The 11,198-nt window shown below is 40.8% G+C and overlaps 1 protein-coding gene and 1 pseudogene across 2 annotated transcripts in view; both read right to left on the reverse strand.

Annotated features, from left to right (window-relative positions):
- AP3B1 (adaptor related protein complex 3 subunit beta 1) overlaps window positions 1-11,198 on the reverse strand; it is a 314,641-nt gene that overhangs the window by 37,533 nt on the left and 265,910 nt on the right. The gene's annotated exons all lie outside the window — the stretch shown is intronic.
- Window positions 1,988-5,382, reverse strand: LOC111544422 (annotated as a pseudogene).

Below are 11,198 nucleotides of genomic sequence, written 5' to 3' on the forward strand. Positions count from 1 at the left end.
TTAGTTTTTTTCCCTTGATCCTCTGTATTTGGCCATCTTGCTAACTTTCTTATTGGTTTTAACAGTTTGTCAATTGATTTTCTTGGGTGTTTTAGCCAACTACCAAAATGAACATCTTGGACCTTCATTTCCAATCCTGACTCTTTGAACTGGTTTTTTGTTTTTATTTTCTTTCTCTGTAAACTGAAGACCATGGCCCCCAGGATAAGGTGGCTTCTTCCTTTGCCTTAATGATTGAAAAGATCTCTACTTTGAGATCAAGTTAACTATTCACTTACATTTTCTTCCAGTCCTTTGAGGGTTTCAAATTTTAATTCATATGGAATTGATTGATTTTGATATATTGACTCCATATTTAATTATTTTTCTCCAGATACATGAACTAATTGTCCCTACATGAGCTAATGAATAGTCTTTCCTCAATGATTGTAAATGCAAAAATTCTAATTATTTATGTACTAGGAGATATTTCTGAGCCTTGATTGTCCTGTTAAACCAGTACCATATTGTTTTATTTTTTATAGACCTACAATATAATTCAATTATTTGGTAAAACAAATCTTTCCTTGTTTCCCTCTCCCAATATTTTCTTGGCTAATCATCTTTCACCCTTCTATTGAACATTAGACTCTTAATTAAATTCTTCCCTCAATCTCATTTTGATTGAAATCATAGGCAGCATATTAAATAATGAAACACTGTCCATTCTAAAACCATTCAAAATATCAGTATTGCATATTAGGCTTGACCTGACATGGGCAAGCATTAAAAACAAAAATCAATTTGTAGGGCCGGGCGCGGTGGCTCAAGCCTGTAATCCCAGCACTTTGGGAGGCCGAGACGGGCGGATCACGAGGTCAGGAGATCGAGACCATCCTGGCTAACACAGTGAAACCCCGTCTCTACTAAAAATACAAAAAACTAGCCGGGCGAGGTGGCGGGCGCCTGTAGTCCCAGCTACTCCGGAGGCTGAGGCAGGAGAATGGCGTAAACCCGGGAGGCGGAGCTTGCAGTGAGCTGAGATCTGGCCACTGCACTCCAGCTCGGGCGACAGAGCAAGACTCCGTCTCAAAAAAAAAAAAAAAAAAAAAAAAAAAAAAAAAAAATCAATTTGTAATTAAACAGGCTTGATTAAGATTTTTTCCTGCCAACTGTGGTCTCCCAACTAGATTACCTATTACAGTTTTGAGAGTATATATCAACCTATTAAACATTTTCACTACGCCATGTACACCTGATGACATTACAAACTTAGCAATTATAGTAATGATTTAAAGTTCAACAAAAATCCAAGGGTTAAATACCAATAATGCAAAATGATACATCATGCCTTCTAAGCATCATTAAAACATAATATTCTTTCTCCAAAAGCTCAACAAAAAATGTGGGCAATTTAAAATAATCATCACCTCTAATCCCAGCACTTCGAGAGGCTGAGGTAGGAGGATTGCTTGAGCCCAGGAGTTTGAGAACCAGCCTGGGCAACATGGCGAGATCCTGTCTCTACAAAAAAATGCAAAAAATTAGCTGGGTGTGGTGGCATGCGCCTGTAGTCCCAGCTACTCAGGAGGCTGAGGTGGGAGGATTGCTTGAGCTCAGGAAGTTGAGGCTGCAGTGGGCCATGATTAGGTCACTGAACTCCTGCCTGGGTGACAGAGCAAGATCCTGTCTCAAAAAAAAAAATAATAATTTTAAAAATAATAAAATAATAATCATAAAAACTTACAGGAAAGTTTATTTGTAAAATATAATAAACAATTAGCTAAATTTAAAATTTTGATTATATAAAATAATAGGGCTACTGGCTTATTCATTCTACTTAAACCTTCTGATGATGATAACAACAATCTAGTATTTTAAGTTTTCAAATCACTTTCACTTCTAAGGTTAGGTTTTCCTTGAATGAAAACTATTATCAAAACTCTTTCTTTCTTTCTTTCTTTCTTTCTTTCTTTCTTTCTTTCTTTCTTTTCTTTTCTTTCTCTCTCTCTCTCTCCTCTCTCTCTCTCTCTTTCTGTCTTTCTCTCTTTCTTTCTTTTTTGAGACGGAGTCTCGCTGTTGCCAGGCTGGAGTGCAGAGGCGCAATCTCAGGTCACTCAGGCAGCTCCGGACTCTCCTCGGTAACTGAGACCAGGCTTTTCCCATCAAACTCCCTAAGCTACTGCATGCAGTACTCATCAGTGGGCTTGGCCGTATATACTAATTCAAAGGCCCACTTCTGCACTTGCTCCACAAACACAGAGCCGGTCGCCTGCTCTTTGCTCTCACCAGTGATGCTATAGATGGATTTCTGTGTCTCTTTCATGCAGGAGACATATTTTGACACAGATGTCATCTCATCTCCAGACTGGGAAGTGTGATACTGCAGCAGCTAGGACATGCATCGCTGGCTAGTGGAGTTTTTGTGGATTCCAAGCTTTGGATTTTAATTTTTAAAATTCTAAAATTTTATTTATCGAATTTTTATAGACAGGGGTTTCACTCTGTCATCCAGGCTGGAGTGCAGTGGTGCAATCACAGCTCACTGCAGCCTGGAACTCGTGGGCTCAAGTGATCCTCTTGCCTCAGCCTTTTAGGTAACTTGGACTACAAGTGTATACCACCATGCTGGGTTAATTTTTTAATTTTTTTGTTGTGATAGTGTCTTGCTTTGCAGCCCAGGCTGGTATCAAACTCCTGGCTTCCAGTGATCCTCCTGCCTTGGCTTCCCAAAGTGCTGAGATTACAGGGGTGAGACGTCATAACTGGCCCAAGCTTTAGATTTTTAGATAAGGCCTCATTGAATTTCTTGCAATTCTCCCTGTCTTCTGCCAGCTCAGAGAACAGCTCAAGGCACTTCTTAACAGTGTTTTTGTGAATGACTGTTAAGATTCTGCTCTGTTGGAGCATTTCTTGAGAGATGTTCAGGGGCAGATCCTAAGTCAACCACACCAAGGATTAAAGCTGAGATACTCCAATATCATCACAGCTGTCCATACACATGATGGACACAGAGTTTGTTGTTCTTTCTTCTTCTAATTCTCGAAGAAGTCAAACGGATCCGAACAAGGGGTGAATAGCAATGCTCTGAATTCCAACGAACCTTCCACAAAGAAATGCTTGACTGCCCAATGGTCTTCCTAGTCACTGGTGAAGCTCTTGTAGAATTTTCTATACTCCTCCTGGGTGAATGTCATCAGAGTTTCTGATCCAAATGTTCTTGGTCTTGTTTAATTCTTCCCAATCAATGATTTCTCCTTGATCTTGTCGGTTTTCTTTTTCTTATCCTTACTGTTGTCATCTTCTTCATCTGAACCCACATCTTCAATCTTGGACTTTTTCTCATCATCTCTATCTTCTGTTTTTTGGTTGTTTTTGTTTGTTTGTTTTGAGATGGTGTAACACTCTGTCACCCAGGCTGGAGTGCAGTTGTATGATCTCAGTTCACTGCAACCTCCGCCCCCTGGTGGATCCTCCCACTTCAGCCCCACAAGTAGCTGGGACCTAAGGTGCGCACCACCATGCCCGCCTAATTTTTTGTAGGTTTTATAGTGTTGACGTTTCACCATGTTGGCTAGTCTGGTCTCAAATTCCTGAGTTTAAGTGATCTGCCCACCTCAGCCTCCCAAAGTGCTGGGATTACAGGCATGAGCCTTTGTGCCTGCTCTATCTTCCTCTTCTTTCTCACCTTTCTCTTCCTCTGCCTGTCATCACTGATTTTCTTCTCTTTTTCCTTCTCCAAAGAAAGGGTAATGGGATAGCCTATGAACTGGAAGTGCTCTTCACTACTTCTTTGACCTTCCTCTCTTCTAAGTACTCTGTCTGGTCTTCTTTAAGGTGGAGGGTCACTTTGGTACCCCTGCCAATGGGCTCTCCATGGTCAGCACATACAGTGAAGGAACCCCCAGCGGAGACTCCCAGGCATACTCTTCATCATTGTTGTGCTTTGTGATCACAACTACTTTCTCTGTCACAAGGTAGGCAGAAAAAAAGGCAGCACCAAACTGCCCAAACATGGAGATACGTGCACCACCCTGAAGGGCCTCCATAAATTCTTTAGTACCAGCACTTTGACTTTGGTAGACACAGGCATTGACATGACCAAGGCTGATCTCCTAATTTGGGAACCATTACCATGGGTTGGGGATTATGTCAATTTCCAGCTCTTTACCATTGTCCAACTTGGAAGGGTTTGTAAGGCTCTCACAGCAAATCTTGTCCAATGCGTCATAAACATTAGATCAATTCCTGAAGGAAAATCTCCTCATTAGAATAGAAGGTATTGATGATGAGAGACATGAGTTGGCCAATATCTCCCTGAAAGGCAAGTTTCCACCTCCTCCTCTTCACGTGCACTTTCTCAGGCATCTTGAAAGAAAAAGGCTACAAGTACCAGAGATCAAGGCGGGCTGGGACTGTCCAACATGCACATGGCACCAAGGCTGCACTGGGATGACTCCAGAGCTATATGTTTTATAGTTATGGATTTATACTCAGCAAAAATCTTCTTTTTCCCCATCAATTCCCATGCTCCTGAGGCTATGATAATCAACCTTAAATATAAGCTCTTATCTGGCTAATTATATTTTTCAGTGTTACATGTTTATTTCCTTAACGATAAGCATATTGGAGACAGTGACCAGGTCTTACTTTTATTCTACATTGTTCTACAAACATATTTGTCATCAAATCATTAAATAAATGTTGGTATAACAAGCTTTATCTCTGTGAAAATACATAAAAAGTTGGCCCACATATTAGGGAAAGAAAGCCGAAACTGTAATGTAAAAGGGAAGACTATCTGAAAGTTGGAGAAAGGCAAGGGTAGAGGAGTAGGACTAGAGCAGAACAGAAACAAAGGTCTGGTTCACAGTGGCCAGGAATTAGTACTGTAGATATCATACAAGGTGGTTAGAAGTATGCCTTTGGTCATTTAAGAGCCATCAAGCCTTGGCAGACTCACTGATTCTTTCTCTCTGTCTAATCCTAGGATGTATGGTCCAAACATTTATTTTATGTTTTCAACTTTGTCTCAAAAGTTTACAGCTTTATTATAATTGTCAAAACATATGTTAAGGGATGAATAAAGAAAAAAAAAACAGTATAATTCTCTCCACTCATTCTTTCCACATTCAACCAAGTTTGAGGTAAAAAGCATTCTCTAATGAATTCACCATCTAAAAAGGTCCTCCCTTACAACCTCCAAAGGTTATTTGTGATAATTCCCAGAGGTCTACACACTCTTTCACAATAAACAGGATCATAAATGACACTTCATGGTAATAATATATACTTGTTTCACTACAGAAAGGTAATAAATGAAAACATAGCCAGGTGTGGTGGCTCGTGCCTGTAATCACAGCACTTTGGAAGGCCAAGATGGGCGGATTACTTGAGGTCAGGAGTCTGAGGCCAGCCTGGCCAACATGGTGAAACCCCATCTCCACTAAAAATGGAAAAATTAGCTGGGTGTGGTGGCATGCACCTGTAATTCCAGATACTTGGGAGGCTGAGGTGGGAGGACTGCTTGAACCCAGGAAGCGGAGGTTGCAGTGAGCTGAGATGGTGCCACTGTCCTCAAGCCTGGGTGATGAAGCAAGGCTCAGTCTCAAAAAAAAAAAAAAAGAAAGAAAGAAAAAGAAAATGTTTGATTACTTTTTTACCCTTGTTTCCTAAGTTTATACAAGTCATATTAAGCCAACCTTCTCCAGCATCTAGATAAAATACATAGGTGATATTTTGTTCAATAAACCCAGTGGGTTCCTTAAATCCTTCAACTACTTCCATATATAATACTTGTAATCCAATATTATATTAATACTAATATATATTAAGACTTTAGTTCAATATTTTGTACATCAGACCAGATACCAATATTCCAGAAATATATATGAGATCCATGGCTGCTTATATTCTAGGATGCTCAACATTGCAAATGGCGTTCTTGACTTCATATTTTATAGACACCAATGATTTATTTGATGCAAAAAAAGATAAAACATAAATTAATTATAAAGTAATCTAGATTTGGGCTGTGAAAATGAGGGTTTAAGAAAAAGGGAAGATTTAATAAGTCTAAACACAATAGATGTAGCGCAGAGGTTGCAAACTATAACCCACAAGCCAAATATGGCCCGCTGCCTGTCTTAATTTAATTTGATGTAACTTAATTTAGGAGAGCTAAGTAATTAAACATGAGGCCAAAGTACATAAGAAAGCGGCAGCCCTTTATTGCAAATATGCACACACTCTCGGGCGAGGTTCTCCGGTCCTCAGGTATGGGGCCAGGGAAGTCGCGCCAGCGCTCTCGGGTGAGGTTCTCTGGTCCACGAATGCCAGGGCGGGGGGCCAAAGAAGTCACCCTGGCTCCTGCCCAGGGTGGACTTTTATGCATTGGTACTGGAAGGGGGAGGGCAGTGGGCAGGATAAGGGCGTGATAGGGGCGTCTCCATAGGCGTGGCCGGGTAAGTTTCCATCTCTTCGGATTGACGTCACCTGGCACATGCTAGGTTGATCTGCATCTTCCTGGGCGCCGGCTGCATTTTCCCACACGTGGGAAAGTTGGTGAGGAAGAACCCGGAAGCAACATGGATTGTGCCTTCTTGTTCACCTTCCTCCATCTTGTCCTTTCTCCCTCACCCAAACACTGCCTATTTTTTAAAAATGTCACCGGAACACAACCATACTCATTCATTTACATACTGTCCTTGACTGCTTTTTTACTCTACAATGGCAGAGGTGAGTAGTTGTAATACCTAAAACATTTACTATCTGGTACCTTTACAAAAAAAGTTTGCTGACCCCTGATCTAAGGGCACAAATGTTCGATCCTTGCCATTCCACGTTCCTTCCCTTGTTGTTGGAAACAATTCTCTACAGCAGAGGGTCCCCAGTCCCTGGGCCATGGACCTGTACCAGGGCATGGGCTGTTAGGAATCCGGCCACACAGCAGGAGGTGAGCGGCTGATGAGAGCAAGCATTACCACCTGAGTTCTGCCTCCCGTCAGATCAGTGGTGGCATTACATCCTCATGGGAGTGCAAACCCTATTGTGAACTGTGCATGCAAGGGATCTTGGCAGCACGCTCCTGATGAGCATCTAATGCCTGCCTGATGATCTGAGGTGGAACAGTTTCATCCCAGAACCATCCCCGTATTCCCAATGGTCCATGGAAAAACTGTCTTCCACAAAACGGGTCCCTGGTGCCAAAAAGGGCTCTACAGGTCCCATGTCTTCTGAGTAGAAACATTAGCAACTTTGCTTCTGAAGCTCTTTTCAAAGATATTTCTACAGCAAACAGCCTTTGGAAGACAGGTAATGCCTCCCTCTGGGGCAGGTGATAGACTTGTTTGTTTGTTGTCCAGGATTAGGAAGATAAAATCTTCCTCTGGGGCAAAGGCTGCATAGATTTGCTAACAGTCCTCTGATAAAAACCTAGAATCTTTTTTGTTTTTTTTTAATACTTTTAAGTTCTGGGATACATGCACAGAATGTGTAGGTTTGTTACATAGGTATACACGTGCCATGGTGGTTTGCTACACCCATCAACCTGCCATCTATGTTAGGTATTTCTCCTAATGCTATCCCTCCCCTAGCCCCCAAACCCCTGACAGGCCCTGGTATGTGATGTTCCCCTCCCTGTGCCCATGTGTTCTCATCCTTCAACTCCCACTTATGAGTGAGAACATGCAGTGTTTGGTTTTCTGTTCCTGTGTTAGTTTGCTGAGAATGATGGTTTCCAGTTTCATCCACGTCCATGCAAAGGACATGAACTCATCCTTTTTTATGGCTGCATAGTATTCCATGGTGTATATGTGCCACATTTTCTTTATCCAGTCTATCACGGATGGACATTTGGGTTGGTTCCAGGTCTTTGCTATTGTATATAGAGCTGCAATCAACATATGTGTGCATGTGTCTTTATAGTAGAATTATTTATATTCCTTTGGGTATATACCCAGTAATGGGATTGCTGGGTTAAATGGTATTTTTGGTTCTAGATCCTTGAGGAATTGCCACACTGTCTTCACAATGGTTGAACTAAGTTACATTCTCACCGACAGTGTAAAAGTGTTCCTATTTCTCCGCATCCTCTCTAGCATCCTGTTGCTTCCAGACTTTTTAATGACCACCATTCTAACTGGCTCGAGATGGTATCTCATTGTGGTTTTGATTTGCATTTCTCTAATGACCAGTGATTATGAGCTTTTTTTCATATGTTTGTTGGCCACATAAATGTCTTCTTTTGAGAAGTGTCTGTTCATATCATTTGCCCACTTTTTGATGGGGCTGTTTGATTTTTTTCTTGTAAATTTGCTTAAGTTCCTTGTAGATTCTAGATATTAGAACTTTGTCAGATGGACAGATTGCAAACATTTTCTCCCATTCCTTAGGTTGTCTGTTTACTCTGATCAGGTTAGCCTCCTGTAAAGCAACACATTGCATGTGCAGGCTTCACCTAGCCTTCAGCATGTGGGGCTCAGAGAAGTGATGCAAATGATGCTACTTTGGCTACTGCTGCCGCTGTAACATATTGTCCTTTGTCTCTGACTGAGGAGTCCTGTGTCTTCTACCAGCATTCATGAAATTGTTGCAGATTAACTAGTTAGCCTGTAAGTAGGGTAACATCTCAGACTCTTCACAGTTCTTGATGCTTGATTAAAAAAAATTCCCAGAGCCACTTATTTCATACAGCTAACACTTAGACCACCATATACATCTGTACAGTGAAAACTGACTGAAAGGGTAGATAAGAGCTAAAATCCAGCTTACATTCAAGGGAAACATTTTGGAATCTGTACAATGGTGCCATACAGGCTAGTGGCTTTACTAATCAGAATATAACTTTACATAGTAGAGGTTACTTTTTTCTTTTGGCTTTCCTTTATGAAAATCCATGCTATGACTTTAATTTTTCCTGTGGGTTTCTGAAGTATCAGGAAATGTTCTGATAGCCGACAACAAAGTGTCGAGTAAGTCCAATGACAATGCAGAATAAGAATTCATTGTTTCAGAATTGCTTTTATTTGGTTCAAGACTAAGCACTGGCCTTGTGAGGAAGCTTTGCCCCCAACGCTTCTTTACTCTATAGTGGTTATGTATGGGATTTTCAGCCCAACACACCCTACTATTTTCTAGAAACCTTGACACATTCAGCACATGATGGAGCTGGCAAGTTCTAATGCCGCCTCATGACCGGCTGCAGTTAACTGGTTCAGGGATGGACATTTGGCCCAGTGAGTTCCTTTCCTAGGATTCCTTTCCTAGGAAATCTGAGCCAGACTCTCTCAAGTAGTTAATATTCTGAGATTTAAAACTCTAATTTTTGTCTATGGCCACATTTCCTGCCACATTGTTCAGTGAGAAAAATTAATGAAGCAAATTTCAAAGAAAAGCATAGATGAGAGACAGACAGACTAGCTGGTAACTTTGATCTGGATGGTTCTTGAGGCCCAGACACATTCCTGTCCTTGTTGAAGTTGTTTTCTCTGAACTCTAGCTGTAATTTCCTATTTATTTATTTACTGCTTAACCCAGTTCAAATTGGGATTCTATCATCTATCTCCCTCATTCTACTACTGGTTGGGATTAGTCAGATTTCAGGACACTAATTGGAAGGGGAAATATGCTTGTAATGGGAGAATGCCCCTTTGTCCCCCTTTCTCTAAAGTGCTGGTAGACATGGAACCAGGAGATCAGAGACTCAGGTAAGGCTTTTGATTAGATTGACCCATATGTATCTGCCATATGTGTAGGTCAAAAACAGTAAAATTATCAATTTCATGTGATTCAACTAATAATTTGTTTTGGATCAAGGCTACTTAATCCTACCTTTAATAGAAAAGAAACTTGAGTCCTTGATGTGGGCCATCCTAACTCACTGTATTGTGGTTAGAGAGCAAGGTCCACTCTAATAACAAAGTATGACTTTGCCTTTATTTGTCCTCTGACCCTATGTATCCCTTGGGCATCTTGGGGAGAAAGGTGGTAATGTGCAAGAATTAGGTATTTCACAGTTCTCTGTCCAAGAAGAACACCATTATTTCAAACACAAAGTAACTACTAATCATTAATCATTACTCACCATTAATGTATTAATTCATGCTTTCATGTAACTAACATTTATTCAATGAGTTGTACCAGCCCTGTGCTAAGGAGTATGATACAGAGACAAAGATGAAGTATCCTAGTCCTCAAGAAGTTTATTGTTTAGCCTGGGAAAACAAAGTAAATCAACTAGTGTGATAAATGCCATGACAGAAGCAGGCTCAGTGGACTAGAAGAACACAAAAGTCATAGCTGACACCTGAGGGAGTCATTATGGATGAAAACCCAGTTATTTTAATGAATTAATCTGGCTATTTCTTACCACTACCACTGTTACCAGCCTGGTCTGAGCCACCACCATTTTATCCGGATTATTCCAAGAGCCTCCTAATTGGTTTCCTTGCTCCTACCCCTGCATCCTATTGAACATAGACTGAATTGCTGTTAGTCTATCCTGAACACAGTAGCTAGAATGTATCAGTCAAAGTTACATCATGCACTGGGGTGATGAAATAATTTGTACACCAAACTCCGTGACATGAGTTTACCTATAAAACAAACCTGCACGTGTACCCCCAACCTAAAATAAAAGTTTCAAGAAAAAAAAAGTTACATCATGTTACCCCTCTGCTCAAAACCCGCCAATGGCCAGGATCCCTGTTCCATTTCCTTGATCTCATTTCCTATTACTCTTGAACTCACTGTTCATTCTAATCACCCTGACTTCCTTGCTATTCCTTTCGCATACTAGTAACGGTCCCGCTATAGGTTATTCCCCTGTACCCTCGACCTGGAAGGCACTTTCTCCAGAGACCCACACAGCTCAGTTCTAGTATGTCTCCTCAGATATTACCTTCTTAGTGAGGTTTAACCCATTTGCATCCCTCCCTTCTGCTTTCCTTTTTCCTTTTTTATAGACACTTAATACCTTCTCTAACACAATATACAATTTATTTGTTTCTTATGTTTATTGCCTGTCTTCCCATCTACCTCTCATTTTTATGCTCAATGTATAAAACCTAATTTTACCCTTTCTCAGAAATCAAAGCATAATTTTACTATTTTAAATGCTTATGGAAATTTGCAAATATTATCAGCCTCCCAAGTAGCTGGGATTACAGGCATTCGCAACCACGCCTGGCTGATATTTGTACTTTTAGTAGAGTCGGGGT

The sequence above is a fragment of the Piliocolobus tephrosceles genome, chromosome 4 (genome assembly GCF_002776525.5).
Source record: "Piliocolobus tephrosceles isolate RC106 chromosome 4, ASM277652v3, whole genome shotgun sequence".
Taxonomy (NCBI): domain Eukaryota; kingdom Metazoa; phylum Chordata; class Mammalia; order Primates; family Cercopithecidae; genus Piliocolobus; species Piliocolobus tephrosceles.